The following is a 23,255-nucleotide window of genomic DNA, read 5'->3' on the forward strand; positions in this document are numbered from 1 at the left end:
AACTGTTCATGGGATAAAAAATTGTTGTATATACACTATGGAGTACTATTCAGATGTAAAAAAGAAAATGAAATCCTGTCTTTGCAACAAGATGGACTGGAAGCCATTATACTTAGTGAAATAAGCCAGTCCCAAAATGACAGGTATCATATGTTTTCCCTGATCTGAGGTAACTAATAGAGTACCTGAAATGCAATATATTGGAGAGAAAAGAGTATTCTGAGATTTGATGATTATTTACAGATCTTGTCTCTTCCATTGATGAACACTGTTTTTATTTTTGTTTTTCATCTTTTTTTTTTGAACTCTTTTACTTTGTGTAGGATTAATTATGTAATCATTAAGCAAATTGAAAAGAGATCTCTATAAAAAGTCAAAGTGGGAGCCGGCGCCGTGGCTCAATAGGCTAATCCTCCACCATGCGGCGCCGGCACACCGGGTTCTAGTCCCGGTTGGGGCGCCGGATTCTGTCCCGGTTGCCCCTCTTCCAGGCCAGCTCTCTGCTATGGCCAGGGAGTGCAGTGGAGGATGGCCCAGGTGCTTGGGCCCTGCACCCCATGGGAGACCAGGAAAAGCACCTGGATCCTGGCTCCTGCCATCGGATCAGCGCGGTGCGCCGGCTGCAGCGGCGGCCATTGGAGGGTGATCCAACGGCAAAGGAAGACCTTTCTCTCTCTGTCTCTCTCTCACTGTCCACTCTGCCTGTCAAAAAAAAAAAAAAAAAAAGTCAAAGTGGGAATGTGACAGGGGGAGGAAGTGGGGCTGGAGTGTGAGTGGGATGGAGGGTAGAGTGGGAATTATCACTATGTTCCTAAATCTGTAGATATGAAACACATGAAACTTGTATAACTTAAATAAAATTTTAAAAGAATGATATTATATCACAAAAAAGTGTGTAAAGTAGAAAGAGAAAAATGTTCTTAAATAATACATCCTAAGATTAGAAAATGGTCACATATAGGCTTTTGGGTTTATGAGTTGAAAATAAAATTATGGGCTTGATGCTGTAGCACAGCGGGTTAAAATCCTAGCCTGCAGCGCTGGCATCCCATATGGAGATGGTTCATGTCTGGACTGCTCCTCTTCTGATTCAGCTTTCTGCTATGGCCTGGGAAAGCAGTAGAATATGGTCCAAGTTCTTGGGCCCATGCACGCATGTGGGAGACCTGGAAGAAGCTCCTGGCTCCTAGCTGCGGATCAGCTCAGCTTTGGCCGTTGTAGTCATTTGGAGAGTGAACCAGCATAATGGAAGATCTCTCTCTCTCTCTCTCTCTCTCTCTCTCTTTCTCCCCCTCTGGCTCTACCTCTCTCTGCAACTCTGTCTTTTGAATAAATAAAATAATTTTTTTAAAAAGTGAAGTTACTGTATTAATGAATAAAACATTGTTTCCTGAGTAAACATTATAAAACTTAAAGAAAATGACGGTATATCAAGGAAATGAGTTTCTAGACTGAGCTGTTTTCTGAGGTCTGGGCAATTCATGTTCATTGAATTCAATACCCCCTACCTTTTCTTTTTATAGAAGAGTAATAAAAATAAAAGAAAATTAAAAAGTAATCCCTTCTCAAACTCCATATTGATAGCAATAATGTTAGTAATAGTCACTTTCATATAAATAAATCATAAAATGGTTGGAATGGAAATGAGTGTTTAAAATGTAGCAACTATTTTATATTCTTTTAAAAATGTTTAAAGTAATTTTTTAATATATTAAATTTCCAGGATCACAGCAAATGCATGACAGTTACTACAACACAACTCTCATTTTAATGTGATGTTACTACAAGGAGGACAGATTCAATGTGGCTCATAGATACAATTTTTTTTTATTATTTTTATTTTTTGACAGGCAAAGTGGACAGTGAGAGAGAGAGACAGAGAGAAAGGTCTTCCTTTGCCGTTGGTTCATCCCCCAATGGCTGCTGCGGCCGGTGCGGCGCTGCAGCCAGCGCACCACGCTGATCCAAAGTCAGGAACCAGGTGCTTCTCTTGGTCTCCCACGCGGGTGCAGGGCCCAAGGACCTGGGCCATCCTCCACTGCACTCCTGGGCCATAGCAGGGAGCTGGCCTAGAAGCAACCAGGACAGAATCCGGCACCCCAACTGGGACTAGAACCCAGTGTGCTGGTGCTGCAGGCAGAGGATTAGCCTATTGAGCTGCGGTGCTGGCCTCATAGATACAATTCTAAGAATATAATGATTCTTTCCTTCATCCCACCCTCCTTCCTGCCTCTCCCTTTCCTTCCTTCCTTCCTTCCTTCCTTCCTTCCTTCCTCTTTTTAATTTTTGAGATAACATATTTTAAATTTATGTTATAGCGAAAGGCTTAATACTCCACTAAATAAACACTTAACAAGTAAAGAGTAAAATGCCATAATTCATTGGGAGTATAGACAAGTGTTATAAACAATAACCAAATAAAAAGATGTCTTTTTATTTTCCTTTATTTTAGGCAAATTACTTTACCTTAGTAGATATGTATGTGCTCTTTGGGGAGTACCTCATTATTTATTTTAAATTTCTTTTTTCTCCTTTAAGACAATTAGCTTTTCCATTTGAGCTACTTAATTACAGTTATTGTATTTAACTGAAATCAATGATCAAATGATCATCTTTCCTTCTCTCTGTCTTGCCTTTATTGAACGCTTGTTTAATAGATATTATTTAATTTTAAAAACACTGAATTGTACCAGGTAAACAAAGGATTTTGTTTCCTAGACAATGTAAAACTTCTCTGCTTTCCTGGCACAGTTACTTTCTTTTCAATCTTAAATGGGGGGAGGGGGAGAGAAAGAGAGAAAGAAACCACTTTGTTTAAATGATAATAAACAAGTCAAATAGTTGGCTCCATACTTGAATCCACAGGAACATTACTTAACGTAGAAAATCTCATGTTTTCCTTGCCTGCGTGTGGGGGCATTCTCAGCTCACACAAGAGCAAGGCATCTGTGTGACTGAAGCGTCATTGCAAATGGAAAAGCAGGGAGGCAGGCTTTTTGGGAATCTGAACAAGGATCAGATTTGTATTCTTAGGAGGCAGAGAATCATTGAACGATTTTGAGCAGTGATAGTATGTGGTCCTTTTGTGGGGAAGTATTACTCTTGGAGCTTTGTGGAGGTGGATTTTGTCAGGCAAGACCTGTCTTTTAGAGAAAGACTTCCTTACGTATGATTTTTTGGAATTTAGTCACAGAGTTCCTTTGCAAAATTCTTTCCATCCAGACTTCAGAATTAAAATTATTCCAATGAGAATCTAGAGAATAGTCTAGATCCTGTTACATAAACCAAGTTGGACTTTGAAAAATGAAATACCTATTTTTATACATTGCTAATAAACACAATAAGCTTCTGACTGCTTTCCAAAAACTGCAGACAATGCTACAGCATCCTTAGTGCTTTAGTTTCTAGTACATTTATATTAATCTTTTTTTCCAGAAGAGTTCAAAAGAAGGGGAACCATATATTTTATCATTTGCATCTATAATGTAACAAGGAACTGTCTAGTTTTAACAACGCTCAAGGGAAGGTATTATTATCCTCATTTCAAAATTAAAGAAGCTGATGACCAGGTGCAACAACTTGGCCTTCACTACAAAAATAGCAGAGTTGGAATTTGAACCCCAGTCTCTCCAATTCCAAAGTCCTTTCTTTCCAACGCATCATCCTCTCTCCTTGGTACAGTTTTTCTAGTTGCAAGGTCATTTTTCCTCTACACGCATCCCTCTTGAAATATTTTCTTCCTGTCCTTTGAGGGCAATGGGTAAAACTCTGTGTATCTGCATTAGCTTAACTCCACCTACTTAATTGTTTAGGCCACCTAGCCCCTTGTTCCCTCCACAATAACAGGATAAAAGCCAGGGGAGCTCTGCTTTCCAATGACTTACATCACCCTACAGACAACTGGCAGCCAGGAATGGGGCAGCTGCCACACTCTCCACATATCTCTCTATTTAAAGTTCAAAGAGACACTGGATAACAATAAGGAAGAGGTGAGTGGGGCCTGACTAAGCCACTCCACAGCAGGAATAATGGCTGAAAAAGGTAAGCTTTATGGCAAAAAGGCTTTCAGAAGTTGGTTTATTTGTGTTTCTTGGTGTTTCTCGTCACTGTGAAGAATGTGATATCTCTGCTGCAAGGATTATTAATCACGTATGTTAGCGTGGCTGCACATTAGATGTGCAGTCTATAGATCACGTCCCTAGGTTAACAGAAATTGTGAAAGAACCAAATGAACAGAAGAGCTTACTTTTGTTCCTATTTTGAAAGGTGGCTTAGAAATTGGTTATTCGCCAGTGTTGTACTAGATTTAAGGTGTTGGTGTGTGCTGGGTCAGAACTAAGCATGGCTGAGTTCTGGGTCAGATCTGCGGAGTCCCCATGTGAGTTTGGAGAAGTCCCTCTGTCCTGTTTAGCTTGCTTTCTGACTGTAAAATGAGAATATTGGGTTCAATCATCTCAAACATGTTCGACATCTAAGTGTATTTTTTCTGGTTTGTAAACATTTTTATATTTTATATTTATGTAAAATAATCGACTCCAATATGACAAAATAGGATAAATATATACAGTTTGAGAAACTTTTTAAATGCCTGCAGAAATTTTTAAAATTCTCTCAATAGTGTAGTAAGCTATGTATATTATGCCATCTCGTTTGTAGGTAAGAAGAGAGACATACATGGCACAATTTAGCTCACAATCCATTGTCACTAGAGATAGGTAGCACTGGGTCTTGAAACCTACTCTCTTCTTGCAGAGTATCCTGTCTGTGCACCTCATATTTCCAGATGTAACTGCTTTGGTATGCCAAACTGGACAAAGAGAAAAACATTTTGAAATTGCTCTTCATGTTTCAAGAGAGGTTTAATTCTTACTTATGTTATCAATGTAAATGACATTTGCAAAGTACGTTGTGTTCTTATAGATCACTATTTCCAAACAATGCTACTAATTGTGGTTAAACTGGAAATATTACAGTAAAAAGAACACTAATGCAGGTATACTATGCAGTAATTTGTATTGTTTTCCAAGGAATATTTACTTTTAGGGCTTTTGTGATATGTAAATTTGTTAAAACATTCTTGAGTTATATTTTATAAAACATGCAGGTATAAAATACTAATTAAATGCTTATTTAAAGTATCACTATTGATTTTTATGTTCTTTAAAATTGGGAAAAATACTGAGTCATATATGTGAGCAGTTAAAAAACACTGCTAGATACTTCTTCTATAATGATACCTTAATTCACAAAAAGGTTTTTGTCCAAATGAGAGTAAAGGGTATTTCATAGTGCGTGTTTTGTCCTTAGAACAATATCACGTGGCAAATAAACAGGAGGGTTTTTTCACTTAATGGTTAACACCTTGTTCAAGGTCACAGTGAGAAGGAGAAACAAGGAAAGCTTTTTGTATTTATCAGTTAATAGAGACTCTAACATTTTTGGAAAAACAGTTTGAAAGTATTAAAATTCATTTCAACTTAAGAAAGTTTGCTTTTATGAGTGCCTTCTAATTTTAGAAGTGTCTACTCTCTTGATGATTTTATTTCAATAGCTTTAAAAAGTCTTCACATTTTAAAGTGATGGAGACTATAATAGGAGTGCAATTGCTAAGAATATGACTTCTCTTTGTTAGCTGAAGGCATAAGACCTCATTGTGCTTTTCAACTTAGAATATGTTCTATAGGATGCATTGCTGTTATGTTTCTGACTCTGTTCATGTGATGCATGTGGAGATAGATATGTGTGTGTGTTCTTGAGAAAATAGATTGCAATACAGTGACTACTTTGAAAAGATACTTTTATAAATTGGATTTTACCAATAAGAGTACAAATAGGAGACACAGGAGGCATCATGTATAAAAACTTTGTGTGTGTGTGTGTGTGTGTGTGTGTGTTTGTGAGCTGGATCACTACTAACCACAGGTTTAGGTTTAGCGCTGGTTGTTATGTTAAACAAGTTAAAAAATAGAATCTCTTCTCTCTAGTAGAGAATGATTATATAAGATATAATGTATTCATTCTCCTGTGATATTTAAGTTTAGAGTTAGTTCCTAAGGCCAAGAACAATTCTCAACACCTTTCCCTCACTTTTGATTATTTAGGTTAGTTGGAGTTACCTGAGGAATATTGGATTGTTTTTATATACACAGTGTGTCTATGTATCATTGCACAAATATGCAGTTGTGTTCTGTACAGCCTACACTTATACAGGAATTAGAACTCAGAAAACTCTTCATCCATGCTGTATCATTTAACCCTGAAGAAACTCCAGGAACTAGATGCCACAGGTCTCATTATACATATTTTATAAATGATGAAGTTCAGGCTCAGAGTTGTCCAAGGTCACATAATTGTAAAAGTAAAACCTTTGATTTAAACCCAGGTCCTTATTCCAAATACTCAGGTGTTACACCTAGCTATAAGTAACCTTTGTAAAAACCAAACATAATTATATTATGGATACGATGTAGAGTATATTTATGATATTACCAACATTCCTCTTATTGTATCTTTTCTTAAAGAAATGTTAAATGTGTGTTTTTTTAAAAAAGTTATTATTTATTTTCAGTTTTATTTGAAAGGTAGGCAGAGTGAGACAGGCAGAGAAAGATCTTCCATCTCCTAATTCACTTCCCAAATGCCCACTATGGACAGGGCTGGACAAGGCTGAAGCCAGAAACCTAGAATTCAGTGTGGGTCTCGTCTGTGGATGGCAGGGACCCAAATACTTGAGTCATTATCTGCTGCTCTCTGGGTGCATGAACTGGAATTGGAAGCAGAGCCAGGACTAGCAACCAGCCTCTGTGATATGGGGTGTGTGCATCCCAAGCAGAGTCTTAGCCTCTGCGCTAAGTACCCACTGCCTCTTATTCTCCAGATTCAGAAGATTTACTTAGAATGTGACCTAATCTGTTTTCTCGCTTTACTTTTAAGCAGAGGCTACGTTATCACGCCTTTTGGTGCCTATTCTTCTCCTGATTGGCTGGATTGTGGGCTGCATCGTAATGGTTTATGTTGTCTTCTCTTAGATTGGTAAGGATTTTAATAATTGAATATGTTTACAGAATAAATGACTCCATAAATAATATTTTCTCTCCTACTAATGGAAAATTTTGTCACTTAGGCACGAAGACAGCAGATTGACATCATTTAGAAGAATTAAGAAAAATGCGAACATGACTGTTAAATATGTCTGATGTTAAATAACAACAGTGTTTGACATTAACTTACAAGCTTGGATTGCGAATTTCTTCAGTAACTTGTTTAAAATTCTGGGTACAAAAAAGAACAGTAAGAAACAAGTGTAAGAAAAAGTGAGTGAATTTCTTTATTATCTGAGTGTAGGAAAAGTGTTTCAACTGTGTATAAAATGCATAAGCAAAACCAGAAAATTTTGATAAATCTAATTACATTAGAATTTTTAACATCCTTCCCCAAAGAAAAATTAAAAAAAAAAGAGGCTGCTACAAGCAATTTACAGAGAACAAAAAGTAAATGTAACTTTGGCTATTAAACTCTTATGCTTAACAACAGAAATGTGACTAGAACTACATGGAGAAAACATTGTTCACTTATGAAATGGGAAGAAATAAAGATGTTTGATAACATATGTATTGTTAAGGCTGTGGGGAAATAAACTTCTATACACTGTCTTTGGGAATTCAAAATGGTACTTGTTTTTTAATGTTGGTGTCTACCAAAATTATATATATATATATATGTATATATATATATATATAAGTATTGATTCCATTATCTGTCTTCTAAGAATATGGCAATTCCCACAGAAATACTGGCCAAAAATACAAAATGGCTCATACACAAGACTGATCATTGTGGTAAAATTTGTTACAACAAAAATCTACAAAGAAGTCTTCCTAGGGTACTGATTAAATATTCTGTAAAGCTGTGCTTATGCAGCTATAAAGAGGAAGGAAGAGAGTTGGTACACACTTATATGTTATAATCCTCAGGACAAAATGTTAGATGAAAAGGCCAATACAGAACAATATATACTACTTTTATGGTAAGAAAAGAAGGGGCTTGGGCCAGCACTGTGGCGCAGCAGGTTGAAGCCCTAGCCTGAGGCACTGACATCCCATAAGGGCGCTGTCTCTAGTTCTGGCTTCTCTTCTTCCAATCCAGCTCTCTGCTATGGCCTAGATAGCAGTAGACGATGGCCCAAGTCATTGGGCAACTGCATCCACATGGGAGACCTGGAGGAAGCTCCTGGCTCCTGGCTCCTGGCTTTGGATTGGTGCAGCTTCTCCCATTGCAGCCATCTGGGGAGTGAACCAGCAGATGGAAGACCTCTCTCTCTGTCTCTACCTCTCTCTGTAACTCTGTCTTTCAAATAAATAAAAATAAATATTTTTAAAAAGAAGGGGATGACCTAATATATATGCATATTTCTAATATTAAATTACTGAAACTGAAGAGACATAAATGGATGCTAAATATCTTACAATCTTCGTTGTATTAAAGTTTTCATTATTTTAGAGATTTATTTATTTATTTGATACTATACTTGATCTTAGTCAAAAGGCTGAGAAACAATTATTTATTTGAAAGGCAGAGTTACAGACAGAGAGAGGGAGAGACAGAGAAAGAGAGATCTTTCATCCACTGGTTCATTCCCCAAATGGCTGCAATAGTTGAAGCTGAGCTGATCAAAAGCCAGGCGCCAGGCACTTCATTCAGTTGTCCCACGTGGGTGCAGAGGCCCCAGGACTTGGACCATCTTCTGTTGCTTTCCCAGGTGCATTAGTAGAGAGCTGCATCAGAAGTGGAGCTGGGAATCTAATGGGTGCTCAGATGGGATGCCAGTGCCACAGGCAGAGGCTTAACCTACCATGCCACAGTATCAGCCCTTACAGCTTTAATTTTGAAAATCATAAATACTTTATAAATTTTAAAAAGTGATAACCCTAAATTTAAAAAAATCTGGAGAAAATCTAACACTACATCATATTGCTGCAAAGGTCCACAGAGATAAGAAATCTTTCAAGTGACTTTAAAACACAATATTTTTTTTAAGAAGTATTTATTTATTTGAAAGTCAGAGTTACACAGAGAGAGGAGAGGGAGAGAGAGAGAGAGAGGTCTTCCATCCGATGGTTCACTCCCCAGATGGCCACAACGGCTGGAGCTGCGCCGGTCTGAAGCCAGGAGCCAGGAGCTTCTTCCAGGTCTCCCACACAGGTGCAGGAGCCCAAGGACTTGGGCCATCTTCTACTGCTTCCCCAGGCCATAGCAGAGAGTTGGATTGGAAGTGAAGCAACCGGGACTCGAACTGGCGCCCATATGGGATGCCGGCTCTTCAGGCCAGGGCGTTAACCCACTGCACAACAGCGCTGGCCTCAAAACACAATATTTTGACCATATATTCCCTCTATAGGATAGACATTTAAAAAAAAAAAAAGATTTTATTTATTTATATGAAAGGCAGAGAGAGACACAGAAAGTGAGCGAGAGATCTTCTATCTGCTGGTTCACTCCCCAAGTTGCCGCAACAGCTGAGGCTGGACCAGGCTGAAGCCAGGAACCTGGAACTACATCCAGGTCTCCCACATGGGTAGTAGGGGGCCCAAGTACTTGAGCCATTTTCTGTGGCTATCCCAGGCTTATTGGCAGGGAACTGGATTGGAAGTGGAACAGCTGGGACTAGAATGGATGCCAATATGGGATGCTGGCATTGCAAACAGGGACTTAACCCACTGTGCCACAACACCAGCTTTGGGATAGAAATCTTAACCATATTCAGTATGTTTATTGTTGGTTTGACATTCATGTCATCAGTGTAAAGGTCAAGTAAATATCTGGTAATCTTAATTTTAATAGCAGATATCAGCATGAACTAATTATTTATTTTCCTTCTGAGAGATGTCTATCCTAGTTCTGCCCATTGAAAAGGTTTAGTGACGGTGAGCGTCCTCACATCCTCACTGTGGTCTCCACATGCCAGTGTCCGCTCAGTGGAGGAAAGGATCTCTGTCCTGTTGCAGAGCAGGAAAACTGCAATATAATTTTCACTTTTGTGCATCAGATGGGCAACACCTACCCCTCACTGATCGATTTAAGAGTTCTTCGACTGTTACAGCCAGACATTATGTACCTGTTGGTAGGGCAGAATGGAAAGTACACTGTGCCACCTTTGAAGTATCTTGCCAAAACATGCGAATTTGAAGCACAATGAGTTTCTGGATCAATGTACTGAGCTACTTTAAACACAAATCATGAGTGTACATTCAGCCAAGTCCAGGGTGTGGAAAATTATAAAGGACACATGACCTTGTTTCTCCAGCAAATAACTGGTAGAGTGGGGAAGAAGCAACTACTGCAGAGCAACAGAGACTTAAAGGGATAGCAAACGAACCCAGTGTTCAGACCAGTTACAAAAGTCACACTTCTGTATTTCTGCGATAAATATATTAAGTACTGTTTCTCATTTTGTTCACTGTAATAATGACAATTGGTAATGGGAAAGAAAAGACATATAATGGGAAGCCTTCAAAAAGTTGATGGAAAATGTGTGTTATAACAAACTGTGCATGTATTTCAAAATCATTTTGTGCCAAAATAAATATGTTTTTAAATTCCATTTTCCATGAATTTTTTGAAGTACCTTTGTGCTGGTAAGATGATAGGAATTTTCTTAAAATATTTTCATAGAAAAAAACTAAAATATAAAATGAGGTGTATGAAATAAGACAGGTATAAAATATTGAAATTTGTTTAGGTTGAGTGATAATTTCTTGGAAATTTTTATATGCTTTGCTCTACTTTTGTGCATATTTAAACATTTTTATAAAAAGTTTGTTTTCTTTTCAATGACTCCATATTGTCAACTACAATTAGTACAAATAAATAAAAATAGAATGAAACAGGTGCAAGCATTTGGCTTAGCAGATAAGACTTCTTCCCATACCACATTGGCTTAGTCCCAGTCCCAGCTCCACCTCTGATTCCAGTTTCCTACTAACATGCACCCTGGGAAGCAGTTCATGCTGGGTCAAATAGTTGGATCCTTGTCACCCACATTGAAGGGCTTTTTTCAGTTCTTGGCTCTTGGCTTCAGTCTAACTAAGCCCTAGCCACTGCAGGCATTTAGGGAAGTGAACCAGCAGATTAGGGTTCTGTCTTTCTCTTTCTCCCTTACAAATAAATAAACATAAAACAAAAAGAATGAATCAACACAAGGTAAAACCTGGTGCTCTTCCAAAACTCCATCTCTAGTTTTGATGGATGTGTAAGGGGGCCAGGAGTCTACATTTCAGTGCATTTCTCTAAAGATTCTTAGGCACACTGAAATTTAAGAACCATTGCCTTAGAGAAGTGGTTCTCACATTTCAGTGAACATTAGCCTTCCATGGAGGAATTAATAAAACATGCACTCTCAGAGTTCCTGGTTCAGGAGTTCTGCTGTAGGTGTCTGAGAATTTCATTTCTACCTTTCTACTACGTTTTCTGGCATTGCTGCTGCTGCCGGCCTCAGGTCCCTAGTTTGATAATCAATGCACTAAGATGAATCTTCCTCCTAACTATTGCAAAATCTTCTATTCAATTATTTTTTTTCTACAGAAATTAATCTGCTGTCAGAAAACTAGAGGAAGCTTTTTCTTTATTCATTGATTAACTTGGTTAAACATTTCAAAAGAATCTTAAGATATTTAAAGCAACACTTACAAAATTTCAAAGAAAAATGTGTGCAAAATTAGACTCAATTGTTCTCACTTATAATTGGGCTTAATTTCAGTTTTCTCTAGACCTGGAGAAGAACTAACTGGCCTTAAATCGGAAGTCTGTGGCTGTCGACCTTTATAGGTTTGGGAAAGGTGATTGGTACATTTCCAGGAATTTGCTGAGTTTGGTGTCTCATTAAACTTGGCCATGGTGGAGTATGTACACCAGAGTGATTCACAAATACTATGTATTAGGGCTTGTTCCCACTGGAGAGCCACTTCCTCAATATTGACCAGCATGCTACTTGCGTAAGTCCTGTTGGCTTGTTTGATGCTTATGTTAGTGAAAAAGATATCTCATTCACTTGAGCATTTTTGTGCTATAGAATTTAATGAGAAGTCCATGAAAGCTATAAATGCTCTCAAAATCCATTTTTTCACACAACATTGTCCATAAGATATGGTATCTATGGATCATCCAAGATCCACCTGAAGTCAAGGTGTTTCTCACATTGTGAAGCCTTTAGGAATCTCCACAACTTGAAAGTCGTTTCACTTGGAGTTAAGGACATGATCTTTCAGCTTTGTTCTTATTTCCTTTTTAAAAAATTATAGTGTACAACATGGAGTTTTGATGCATGTATAGCTGTGAAATTACTAAACCAAACTGATTATTATATCCATTACGTTGCATACTGATTTTTTGTGGCAAAAGTGAATAAAAATTAATCTCAATTTCAAGTATATAATACATTGTTATCAACTATAACTACCATGTTGTACGACAGAGCTCCTGAAGTCATTTCTCCTAACTGAAATGTTCAATCCTTTGACCAACATCTCTTTAACTCTTCACTTCCACCAGCCTTGGCGACTACTGTTCTACTCTTTACTTCTGTGAACTCGACTTTTTTAGATTCCAAGTATGAGTGAGATGATTGAGTGTTGTTTCCTGTGCCTGGTTGGTATCACTTAGCATAATGTCCTCCAGGTTCATCTATGTTGTTGCAAGTGACAGAATTTCTTCATAGGGCTGAATACTCTTCCTGTATGTGTGTGTGTATTTGTGTGTATATCATATTTTCTTTATCCATTAATCCATTGGTGGACACTTAGGTTGATTCTATGTCTTGGTTATTGTGAGTAATACAGAAAGGAGCATGGGAGGGCTGACACCCCTTTGACACAGTGGTTTCCATCTGGGTCTCTGTCTAGAAGCAGCATTGTTGGATCATCTGGTAGTTCTATTGTTAAGTTTTCAAGGTGCCTCCACACCATTTTCTGTAATGGCAACTGAGTGTTTCTATTACTTCTTTCCACTGACATCATTCAGCTTTCTTAAACCTCAGGGTCCTGGTATTTTGTTTGTTACACAGGCAGGGATGGAAAACAAAAGACTGTGGCAACCTGTGTCCTTATGTTGGTTAGAATGACTTCCCTTTCGTCTGGGCTATTTTTCTTCACATGCACTGCCTCTTCTCTTTAGTTCTTTGAAGCTACAGGGTATCTCATTTTTTGTTCAAACACGCACTCTGCTCTCCTGTGGCACACAAAAGCTTTGGCTTTTCCATAAGTCTTTACCTTTTACCTCTCACAGAAATTTTCTTATTTCAAGCGCTCAATATTCTTTTCCCTAGAACTTTAAGACAGATTGTAAATAATTTTTAAGCAGTGATAGAAACGAATGTTTCTAAAATAATTATTTTATTTTATTTTATTTTATTTTTTTTTATCTTTTATTTAATGAATATAAATTTCCAAAGTACGACTCATGTGTTACAATGGCTTCCCCCCCCATACCGTCCCTCCCACCCACAACCCTCCCCTTTCCCACTCCCTCTCCCCTTCCATTCACATCAAGATTCATTTTCGATTATCTTAATATACAGATCAGCTTAGTATACCTTAAGTAAGTATTTCAACAGTTTGCTCCCACACAGAAACATAAAGTGAAAAATAATAGATGATTTTTTTTTAAATGATGATGAAATCAGATCAGACCTATTGTCATGTTTAATCCCAGTGAGAGTCAAGTTGGGAATAGATAATTTCTTTCTTTTTTTTTTTTTTTTTTTTTTTTTTTTTTTTTTTTACAGAAGATCAGTTTAGTGTACATTAAGTAAAGATTTCAGTCGTTTGCACCCCCATAGAAACACAAAGTGAAATATACTGTTTGAGTACTCATTATAGCATTAAGCCTCAGTGTACAGCACGTTAAGGACAGAGATCCTACATGAGGAGTAAGTACACAGTGACTCCTGTTGTTGACTTTACCAATTGACACTCCTGTTTATGGCATCAGTAATCTCCCTATGCACCAGTTATGAGTTTCCAAGGCTATGGAAGCCCCTTGAGTTCTCCGACTCTTATCTTGTTTAGACACGGTCATAGTCAAAGTGGAGGTTCTCTCCTCCCTTCAGAGAAAGGCACCTCCCTCTTTGAAGACCTGTTCTTTCCACTGGGATCTCACTCACAGAGATCTTTTTGCCAGAGTGTCTTGGCTTTCCATGCCTGAAATACTCTCATGGGCTTTTCAGCCAGATCCGAGTGCCTTTAGGGCTGATTCTGAGGCCAGAGTGCTATTTAGGACATCCGCCATTCTATGAGTCTGCTGAGTATCTCACTTCCCATGTTGGATCACTCTCCCCTTTATTTATTCTATCGGTTGGTGTTAGCAGATACTAGACTTGTTTATGTGCTCCCTTTGACTCTTAGTCCTTTCATTATGATCAATTGTGAACTGAAATTGATCACTTGGAGTAGTGAGATGGCATTTGCACATGCCACCTTGATGGGATTGAATTGGAATCCCCTGGTATGTTTCCAACTCTACCAATTGGGGCAAGTCAGCCCGAGCATGCCCCAAATTATACATCTCTTCCCTCTCTTATTCCCACTCTTATGTTTAACAGGGATCACATTTCAGTTAATTTTCAACACTTAAGAATAACTGTGTGATAATTACAGAATTAAACCAGTCATATTAAGTAGAACAGACAAAAAAAAAATACTGTGAGGGATAATGTATTAAGTTGTCCATTAGCAGTCAGGGCTATGCTGATCAAGTCACCATTTCTCATAGTGTCCATTTCACTTCAGGAGGTTTCCTTTTTGGTGTTCAGTCAGTTGTCACCGATCAGGGAGAACATATGGTATTTGTCCCTTTGGGACTGGCTTACTTCACTCAGCATGATGTGTTCCAGATTCCTCCATTTTGTTGCAAATGACTGGATTTCGTTGTTTCTTACTGCGGTATAGTATTCTAAAGAATACATATCCCATAATTTCTTTATCCAGTCTACCATTGATGGGCATTTAGGTTGGTTCCAGGTCTTGGCTATTGTGAATTGTGCTGCAATAAACATTAGGGTGCAGACCGCTTTTTTCTTTATCAATTTAAACTCCTTTGGGTAAATTCCAAGGAGTGGGATGGCTGGGTCGAACGGTAGGGTTATATTCAGGTTTCTGAGGAATCTCCAGACTGATTTCCATAGTGGCTTGACCAGTTTGCATTCCCACCAACAGTGGGTTAGTGTCCCTTTTTCCCCACATCCTCGCCAGCATCTGTTGTTGGTAGATTTCTGTATGTGAGCCATTCTAACCGGGGTGAGGTGAAACCTCATTGTGCTTTTGATTTGCATTTCCCTGATTGCTAGTGACCTTGAACATTTTTTCATGTGCCTGTTGGCCATTTGGATTTCCTCTTTTGAAAAATGTCTATTGAAGTCCTTGGCCCATCTCTTAAGTGGGTTGTTGGTTTTGTTTTTGTGGAGTTTCTTGATCTCTTTGTAGATTCTGGTTATTAACCCTTTATCTGTTGCATAGTTTGCAAATATTTTTTCCCATTCTGTTGGTTGTCTCTTCACTCTCCTGACTGTTTCTTTTGCAGTACAGAAACTTCTCAATTTGATGCAATCCCAATAGTTGATTTTGGCTTTGACTGTCTGTGCCTCCCGGGTCTTTTCCAGAAATTCTTTGCCTGTGCCAATATCTTGAAGGGTTTCTCCAATGTTCTCTAATAACTTAATGGTGTCAGGACGTAGATTTAGGTCTTTAATCCACGTTGAGTGGATTTTTGTGTAAGGTGTAAGGTAGGGGTCTTGCTTCATGCTTCTGCACGTGGAAATCCAGTTTTCCCAGCACCATTTATTGAATAGACTGTCCTTGCTCCAGGAATTAGTTTTAGATCCTTGATCAAATATAAGTTGGCTGTAGATGTTTGGGTTGATTTCTGGTGTTTCAATTCTGTTCCATTGGTCTATCCATCTGTTTCTGTACCAGTACCATGCTGTTTTGATTACAACTGCCCTGTAGTATGTCCTGAAATCTGGTATTGTGATGCCTCCGGCTTTGTTTTTGTTGTACAAGATTGCTTTAGCTATTCGAGGTCTCTTGTGCCTCCATATGAATTTCAGCATCATTTTTTCTAGATCTGCGAAGAATGTCTTTGGTATCTTGATTGGGATTGCATTGAATCTATAAATTGCTTTTGGGAGAATGGACATTTTGATGATGTTGATTCTTCCAATCCATGAGCATGGAAGATTTTTCCATTTTTTGGTATCCTCTTCTATTTCTTTCTTTAAGGTTTTGTAATTTTCATCGTAGAGATCTTTAACGTCCTTGGTTAAGTTTATTCCAAGGTATTTGATTGTTTTTGTAGCTATTGTGAATGGGATTGATCTTAGCAGTTCTTTCTCAGTCATGGCATTACTTGTGTATACAAAGGCTGTTGATTTTTGTGCATTGATTTTATATCCTGCCACTTTGCCAAACTCCTCTATGAGTTCCAATAGTCTCTTAGTAGAGTTCTTTGGATCCTCTAAGTACAGAATCATATCGTCTGCAAAGAGGGATAGTTTGACTTCTTCCTTCTTGATTTGTATTCCTTTGATTTCTTTTTCTTGTCTGATGGCTCTGGCTAAAACTTCCAGAACTATGTTAAATAGCAGTGGTGAGAGTGGGCATCCCTTCCTGGTGCCAGATTTCAGTGGAAATGCTTCCAACTTTTCCCCATTCAATAGGATGCTGGCTGTGGGTTTTTTATAAATTGCTTTGATTATATTGAGGAATGTTCCTTCTATACCCAATTTGCTTAGAGTTTTCATCATGAAAGGGTGTTGTATTTTATCAAATGCTTTCTCTGCATCAATTGAGATAATCATATGGTTTTTCTTCTGCAGTCTGTTAATGTGGTGAATCACATTGATTGATTTGCGAATGTTGAACCATCCCTGCATACCAGGGATGAATCCCACTTGGTCTGGGTGGATGATTTTCCTGATGTGTTGTTGTATTCTATTGGCCAGAATTTTATTGAGGATTTTTGCATCTATGTTCATCAGGGATATTGGTCTGTAATTTTCTTTCAGTGCTGCATCTTTCTCTGGCTTAGGGATTAAGGTGATGCTGGCTTCATAGAAAGAATTTGGGAGGATTCCCTCTTCTTCGATTGTTCTGAATAGTTTGAGAAGAAATGGGATTAGTTCTTCTTTAAATGTCTGGTAGAATTCAGCAGTGAATCCATCTGGTCCTGGGCTTTTCTTTGTTGGGAGGGCCTTTATTACTGTTTCAATTTCTGTTTCAGTTATGGGTCTATTTAGATTTTCGATGTCTTCATGGTTCAATTTTGGTAGATTGCATGTGTCCAGGAATCTATCCATTTCTGATAGGTTTTCCTGTTTGCTGGCATACAGGTCCTTGTAGTAATTTCTGATGATTCTTTTTATTTCTGTGGTGTCTGTTGTTACGTTTCCTTTTTCATCTCTGATTTTATTGATTTGGGTCTTTTCTCTTCTTTTTTTAGTTAGTTGGGCCAATGGGGTGTCAATTTTGTTTATTTTTTCAAAAAACCAGCTTCTTGCTTGGCTGATTTTTTGTAATGTTTTTTTGGATTCAATCCTGTTAATTTCTTCTCTGGTTTTAATTATTTCTCTTCTCCTACTAGATTTGGGTTTGGTTTGCTGCAGTTTTTCTAGGTCCTTGAGGTGCGCTGAAAGCTCATTTATTTGGTACCTTTCCAATTTCTTGGTATAGGCATCTATTGCTATAAATTTGCCTCTCAATACTGCTTTTGCTGTATCCCATAAGTTTTGATATGTTGTGTTGTTGTCTTCATTTACTTCCAGAAAGTTTTTGATTTCTCTTTTGATTTCTTGAATGACCCAGTGTTCATTCAGGAGCATGTTGTTCAGTCTCCATGTGTTTGCATACTTTCTGGGGTTTCCTGAGTTGCTAATTTCCAGCTTCATCCCGCTGTGGTCTGAGAAGCTGCATGGTATGATTCTAATTCTTTTAAATTTGCTGAGACTTGCTTTATGGCCTAGTATGTGATCAATCCTAGAGAAGGTTCCATGCGCTGCTGAGAAGAATGTGAAGTCTGTAGATGTAGGGTTGAAAGTTCTGTAGATATCTGTTAGATCCATTGGGCAATAGTGTCAATTAAATCTGCTGTTTCCTTGTTGATCTTCTGTCCAGATGATCTGTCTATTTCTGAGAGTGGAGTATTGAAGTCCCCCAGTACTATTGTATTGGAATCTAAATCTCCCTTTAAGTCCCTTAACATATCTTTTAAATAGACCGGTGCCCTGTAATTAGGTGCATATACATTTATAATAGTTACATCTTCCTGTTGAATTGAACCCTTAATCATTATATAGTGTCCCTCTTTGTCTCTCTTAACAGTTTTTGTATTAAAGTTTATTTTGTCTGATATTAATATGGCTACACCTGCTTTTTTTTGGTTTCTGTTGGCATGGAATATCTTTTTCCAACCTTTCACTTTCAGTCTGCATGCCTCTTTGTTAGAGAGATGTGTTTCTTGTAGGCAACAAATAGTTGGGTTGTGTTCTGTGAGCCAGTCAGCTAAACGGTGTCTTTTAACTGAAGAATTCAGACCATTAATGTTCAATGTGACAATTGATACGTAGTGACTTTGCCCTGCCATTTTCCCGGAAATATTTTCTAGTATATGCTTTGAGCTTCCCATGCTCTTTTACTGGTAGGTGTTCTTCCTTTCCCTTCTTTCATATTGATGGCCGTGTTTCTGTGTTTCTGAGTGTAGCACATCTTTAAGTATCTTTTGCAGGGCCGGACGAGTGGCCACAAAGTCTTTCAATTTCTGTTTGCTATGAAAGGTCTTTATTTCACCTTCATTCACAAATGAGAGCTTGGCAGGATATAATATTCTGGGCTGGCAATTTTTCTCTCTTAGCACCTGTGCTATGTCTCGCCATTCCCTCCTAGCTTGTAGGGTTTCTGATGAGAAGTCAGCTGTGAGTCTGATTGGAGATCCTCTGAGAGTAATCTGACGTTTCTCTCTTGCACATTTTAGGATCTTTTCTTTATGTTTCACTGTGGTAAGTTTAATTACCACGTGTCGTGGTGAGGATCTCTTTTGGTCATGTTTATTGGGGGTTCTATGAGCTTCCTGTACTAGGATATCTCTGTCCTTCTCCAAACCTGGAAAGTTCTCTGCTAGTATCTCACTAAAAAGGCCTTCCAATCCTTTCTCTCTCTCCATGCCTTCAGGAACTCCTAGAACTCGAATGTTGGTTTTTTTAATAGTATCCTGTAGATTCCCAACAATATTTTTCAGGTTTCTAATTTCCTCTTCTTTTCTTTGGTTTGACTGTATGTTTTCCTGTGCTCTATCTTCTAAGTCCGATATTCTCTCTTCTGCTTCACCCATTCTGTTTTTAAGGCTTTCTAATGTGTTTGTCATTTGATCTATTGAGCTCTTCATTTCATTTTGATTTCTCTTGACTATTACACTTTCCTGTTCTACTAGTTTCTGAGTTTCATTTTGACTCTTCCTTAAAATTTCATTTTCACGAGAAAGATTTTCAATCTTGTCCATTAAGGATTTCTGTAGTTCAAGGATTTGCTTTTGAAAACTTCTAAATGTTCTTATCATAAATTTTTTGAAATCCGTATCTTGCATTTCTTCTATCTCATCATCTTCATACTCTTGGCTTGGGGTGTTTTGCTTATTTGGAGGCATCATGGTGTCATCGTTGATCTTGCTCCCTCTATTTCTGTGTTTGTTACTCGGCATAGTTAATTCTTCTTGTGTCACTGTGCGCTTTTTTTTTTTCTTTTTTTTTTTTTTTTTTATACTGTGTCCTTGTTAAGTGGACTGCCTGCTGTTGGAGGAGCCTTGGAGGCTTGAGAGGGGTGCGGCCTGAGAGCTCTGCCTGGTTCTTCCTGGTTAAGGGTGTGCAAAGGTGACACCCTCAGGTTATGCGTGGTAAATCTCTCTCTTTTTATTTATTTATTTATTTTATTTATTCAGGGGGTAAGTAACACTGCAGGGCAGGGCTGTGCAGAATTGATGGTATTTAGCTTCCAGTCTTTGGCTCCTCTGGACTCCCACTGGGTTGCCTAGGCTACTGAATTGTAGTGACTCAGTTCCTTAACTCTCCCCCACTGATATGTAAATCCAAAGAGGAGGCCTGCTCTTTGTCTCTTGGGAATTCTTCAAGTCTTGCAGCCTTGTAACCTTTGCAAGGTTAGGGGGAAGAGAAACCCGAAGCTTTTTTTTTTCCTTCTTTCCGGTAGTGAGTTTGCTGCACTTTCCGGCCCCCCTCTAGATTCTGACCCCCGTTTCCCCACCAATGTCTCGGGTTATTGAGCTCACCTCCCCTTCCAGCGCCGATGTGTGGACTCGGAGCCCTGAGCGTCTCAAGTCTCCCCGCTGTTTTCTGTGTGGCGTGCACTCTCCTTGGAGCACTGTCACGCAGACCCTGGGGCTTCTGCGGCTGGGTCCCGCGACTTGGCTTCCGCGCGGTGGTCGACCTTGTTCTCCCAGTAGGTCCTCCGATTCACGCCTGCTCCATTCAGAAGGGTTTCCCCTGCAATTTTTGTTTGGTTCTATTTTCTGCGGCTACCGTAACTCCCCTTTTATTAAACTAAATTTTCCCGGACTATCGGTGCGCGCCCTCACTATTCCGCCATCTTGGCTCCGCCCCCCTAAAATAATTATTTTAATTCCACACCCAACCCAATCATTTGCTTAGAGAACAAGATATCTTAGTACAATGAAAAGAACAGAAGTTTAAATGTCAGAATGTTTTATCCTAATTCAGGGGTCCTTGGAGTAGATAATTAATACCTCTAACCTTTGCTTTTTCAGTTACAAAGCAGGCATAATCATATTTTCATGAGATTGTTGTGAAGAGCTCAGTGTTTTCTAAATTTGCCTGATCTAAATCAACTGAACCATTAAAATGAGGATTAACGAGGTTAAGTCGCTGCTTGTGTCTCAGATGTCAGCATCCCATATGGGTGCTGGTTTGCGTCTGAGCTATTCTACTTCTGATGTAGCTCCCTGCTAATGTGACTGGAAAAACAGCAGAAGATGGTCTAGGTGCTTGGACCCCTGCACCCATGTGGGAGACCTACAGAAAGCTCCTGACTCCTGGCCTTGGCCTGGCCCAGCCCCAGCTGTTGTAGCCATTTGGGGAGTGAAAAATCAGATGGAAGATATCTCTCTATCTCTATCTTTCTCACTCTCTCTCTGTCTCTTCCTCTCTCTGTGTAACTCTGACTTTAAACAAACAAATAAATTCTTAAAATGAGGAGTCTTAAGCTACTCCTCTACAAATTTCATTTCAATAGCCCTGAGGAGGGTTTATTGAAAAATATCAATTCTTGAATTATATTTGTTATCATACACATTTAGAAAACACATTTATAAAGTAAGTATGTAGGTATTACTCCCTGATACACTGAGCCATGATAGCTTATAATGATAAGTCCCAACCATTTTTCTGTTTATTGCTGCAAGAAAGATTTAGCACCTTATTATGTTGTGTAATATTATACTATATAGGAATGGGCATTTGATACAGTGATTAGGATGCCACTAGGGGACCCGATGCCGTGGCTCACTTGGTTAATCCTCCGCCTGCGGTGCCAGCATCCCATATGGGTGGCAGGTTCTAGTCCCGGCTGCTCCTCTTTCACTCCAGCTCTCTGCTGTGGCCCGGGAAGGCAGTGGAGGATGGCCCAAGTCCTTGGGCCCTGCACCCACATGGGAGACCAGGAGAAGCACCTGGCTCCTGGCTTTGGATCAGCAAAGCGCGCTGGCCATAGCAGCCATTTGGGGGGTGAACCAACGGAAGGAAGACCTTTTTCTCTGTCTCTCTCTCTCACTGTCCACTCTGCCTGTCAAAAAAAAAAAAAAAAAAAAGAAAAGAAAAGAAAAGAAAAAAAACCTTTATATTTATTTATATCTTTATTTATTATTTATCTTTGTATTTATCTTTATATTTAAAATATCTTTAAAGATAGAAATTCAAAGAATTTTTATAATAACCTGAAATACAATAGTGATAGGTGATATTTTGTCATGAATATTTTCACACATATGTCATATTTTCAAATTAAATGTAAGCTCTGTATTGGTGAATCTGTTTCTCTTTCCTGCCTTACATAGTTCAAAATAGACAACTAACTAATAAATATGAATAGTCTTCAAAATGTTCATTAAAATGTATATTGTAAAAATTATGCATATATTTCTATCTTTTGCACCTAAATATGCTTATCTTTTATTTCAATTTCTCCACAGACTTTTTATATTCTGCAAAAATATGTCAAATACATGATTAACTCATTTTCTCCTTATAATATTATAAATATACAATGTTAATGTTCCCATTTTATTATTTTTTAAAGATTTATTTATCAGAGAGGTAGAATTACAGAGAGAGGAGAGACAGAGGGAAAGGTATTGCATCAGCTGGGTCATTCACCAAAAGGTCACCATGGCCAGAGCTGAGCTGACCTGAAGCCAGAGCCAGGAGCTTCTTCCAGGTCTCCCACGCAGGTGCAGGGGCTCAAGCACTTGAGCCATCTTCTACTGCTTTCCCAGGCCATAGCAGAGAGCTGGATCAGAAAAGGAGCAGCCGGAACATGAACAAGTACCATATGGGATGCTGGCACTGCAGGCAGAGGCTTTGCCCACTAAGCCACAGTGCTGGCCCCAGTGTTTGCACTTTAAACTTAAAGGATGTCCTTAGGGAAAACAGACTGGATTGAATTTCTCAAAAAGTCATTAGTGGTTGGCAAACAATAGGTTCAGATAGGGGATTATGTAATATGTATCTCACAAGGCATAGTCTTTTGTACATTTTTAAGTTTCTGAAGTGAAGATAGAGGGGCTGATGTTGTGGCACAGTGGGTTAGGCCACCACTTGTGATGCCAGCATTCCTTATGAGTGTGCTGCTTGGAATACCTGCTGCTATGTTGCTTATCCAGGTTTCTGATAATGTGTCTTGGAATGCAGCTGAAGATGGCCGAAGTATTTGGGTTCCTGCCACCCACGTGGGAGACCAGGATGGAGGGCCAAGCTCTTTATCCTGGTCCAGCCTTAGCTGTTGGAGTTATTTCGGGAGAGAATCAGCAGATAGAAGATATCTGTCTCTCTCTCTCCCTATGTCTCTGCCTTTCAAATAAACAGAACTTAAAGAAAAAAAGTGGTGATATGATTATTTGAGAAGATAATAATAACAAGTTTATCACAATTTTTAAATATATGTTCAGCCTCACCAGGGCAAAACACCCTTATT

The 23,255-nt window shown here is 38.7% G+C and overlaps 2 long non-coding RNA genes across 3 annotated transcripts in view; both read left to right on the forward strand.

Moving 5' to 3' along the window:
• The first annotated feature begins 3,977 nt into the window (after window positions 1–3,977).
• Window positions 3,978–7,667, forward strand: LOC103350426 (sarcoplasmic/endoplasmic reticulum calcium ATPase regulator DWORF). Of its 2 annotated transcripts, none has more exons than XR_007908766.3 (3): window positions 3,978–4,041; window positions 6,934–7,032; window positions 7,124–7,667. It is a non-coding gene; the product is annotated as a sarcoplasmic/endoplasmic reticulum calcium ATPase regulator DWORF (long non-coding RNA). The 2 variants fall into 2 exon arrangements; XR_016233242.1 differs by having other exon boundaries at window positions 6,937–7,032.
• Window positions 7,668–11,755: 4,088 nt separating this feature from the next.
• The window catches only part of LOC149127105 (uncharacterized), a 64,980-nt gene continuing 53,480 nt past the window's right edge, over window positions 11,756–23,255 (forward strand). The window contains exon 1 of the long non-coding RNA XR_016233243.1: window positions 11,756–11,990. This is a non-coding gene — a long non-coding RNA (uncharacterized LOC149127105). The remainder of the gene's footprint in view (window positions 11,991–23,255) is intronic.

Source organism: Oryctolagus cuniculus, chromosome 4 (genome assembly GCF_051225735.1).
Source record: "Oryctolagus cuniculus isolate XC-2025 breed Fujian yellow rabbit chromosome 4, ASM5122573v1, whole genome shotgun sequence".
NCBI classification, from domain to species: domain Eukaryota; kingdom Metazoa; phylum Chordata; class Mammalia; order Lagomorpha; family Leporidae; genus Oryctolagus; species Oryctolagus cuniculus.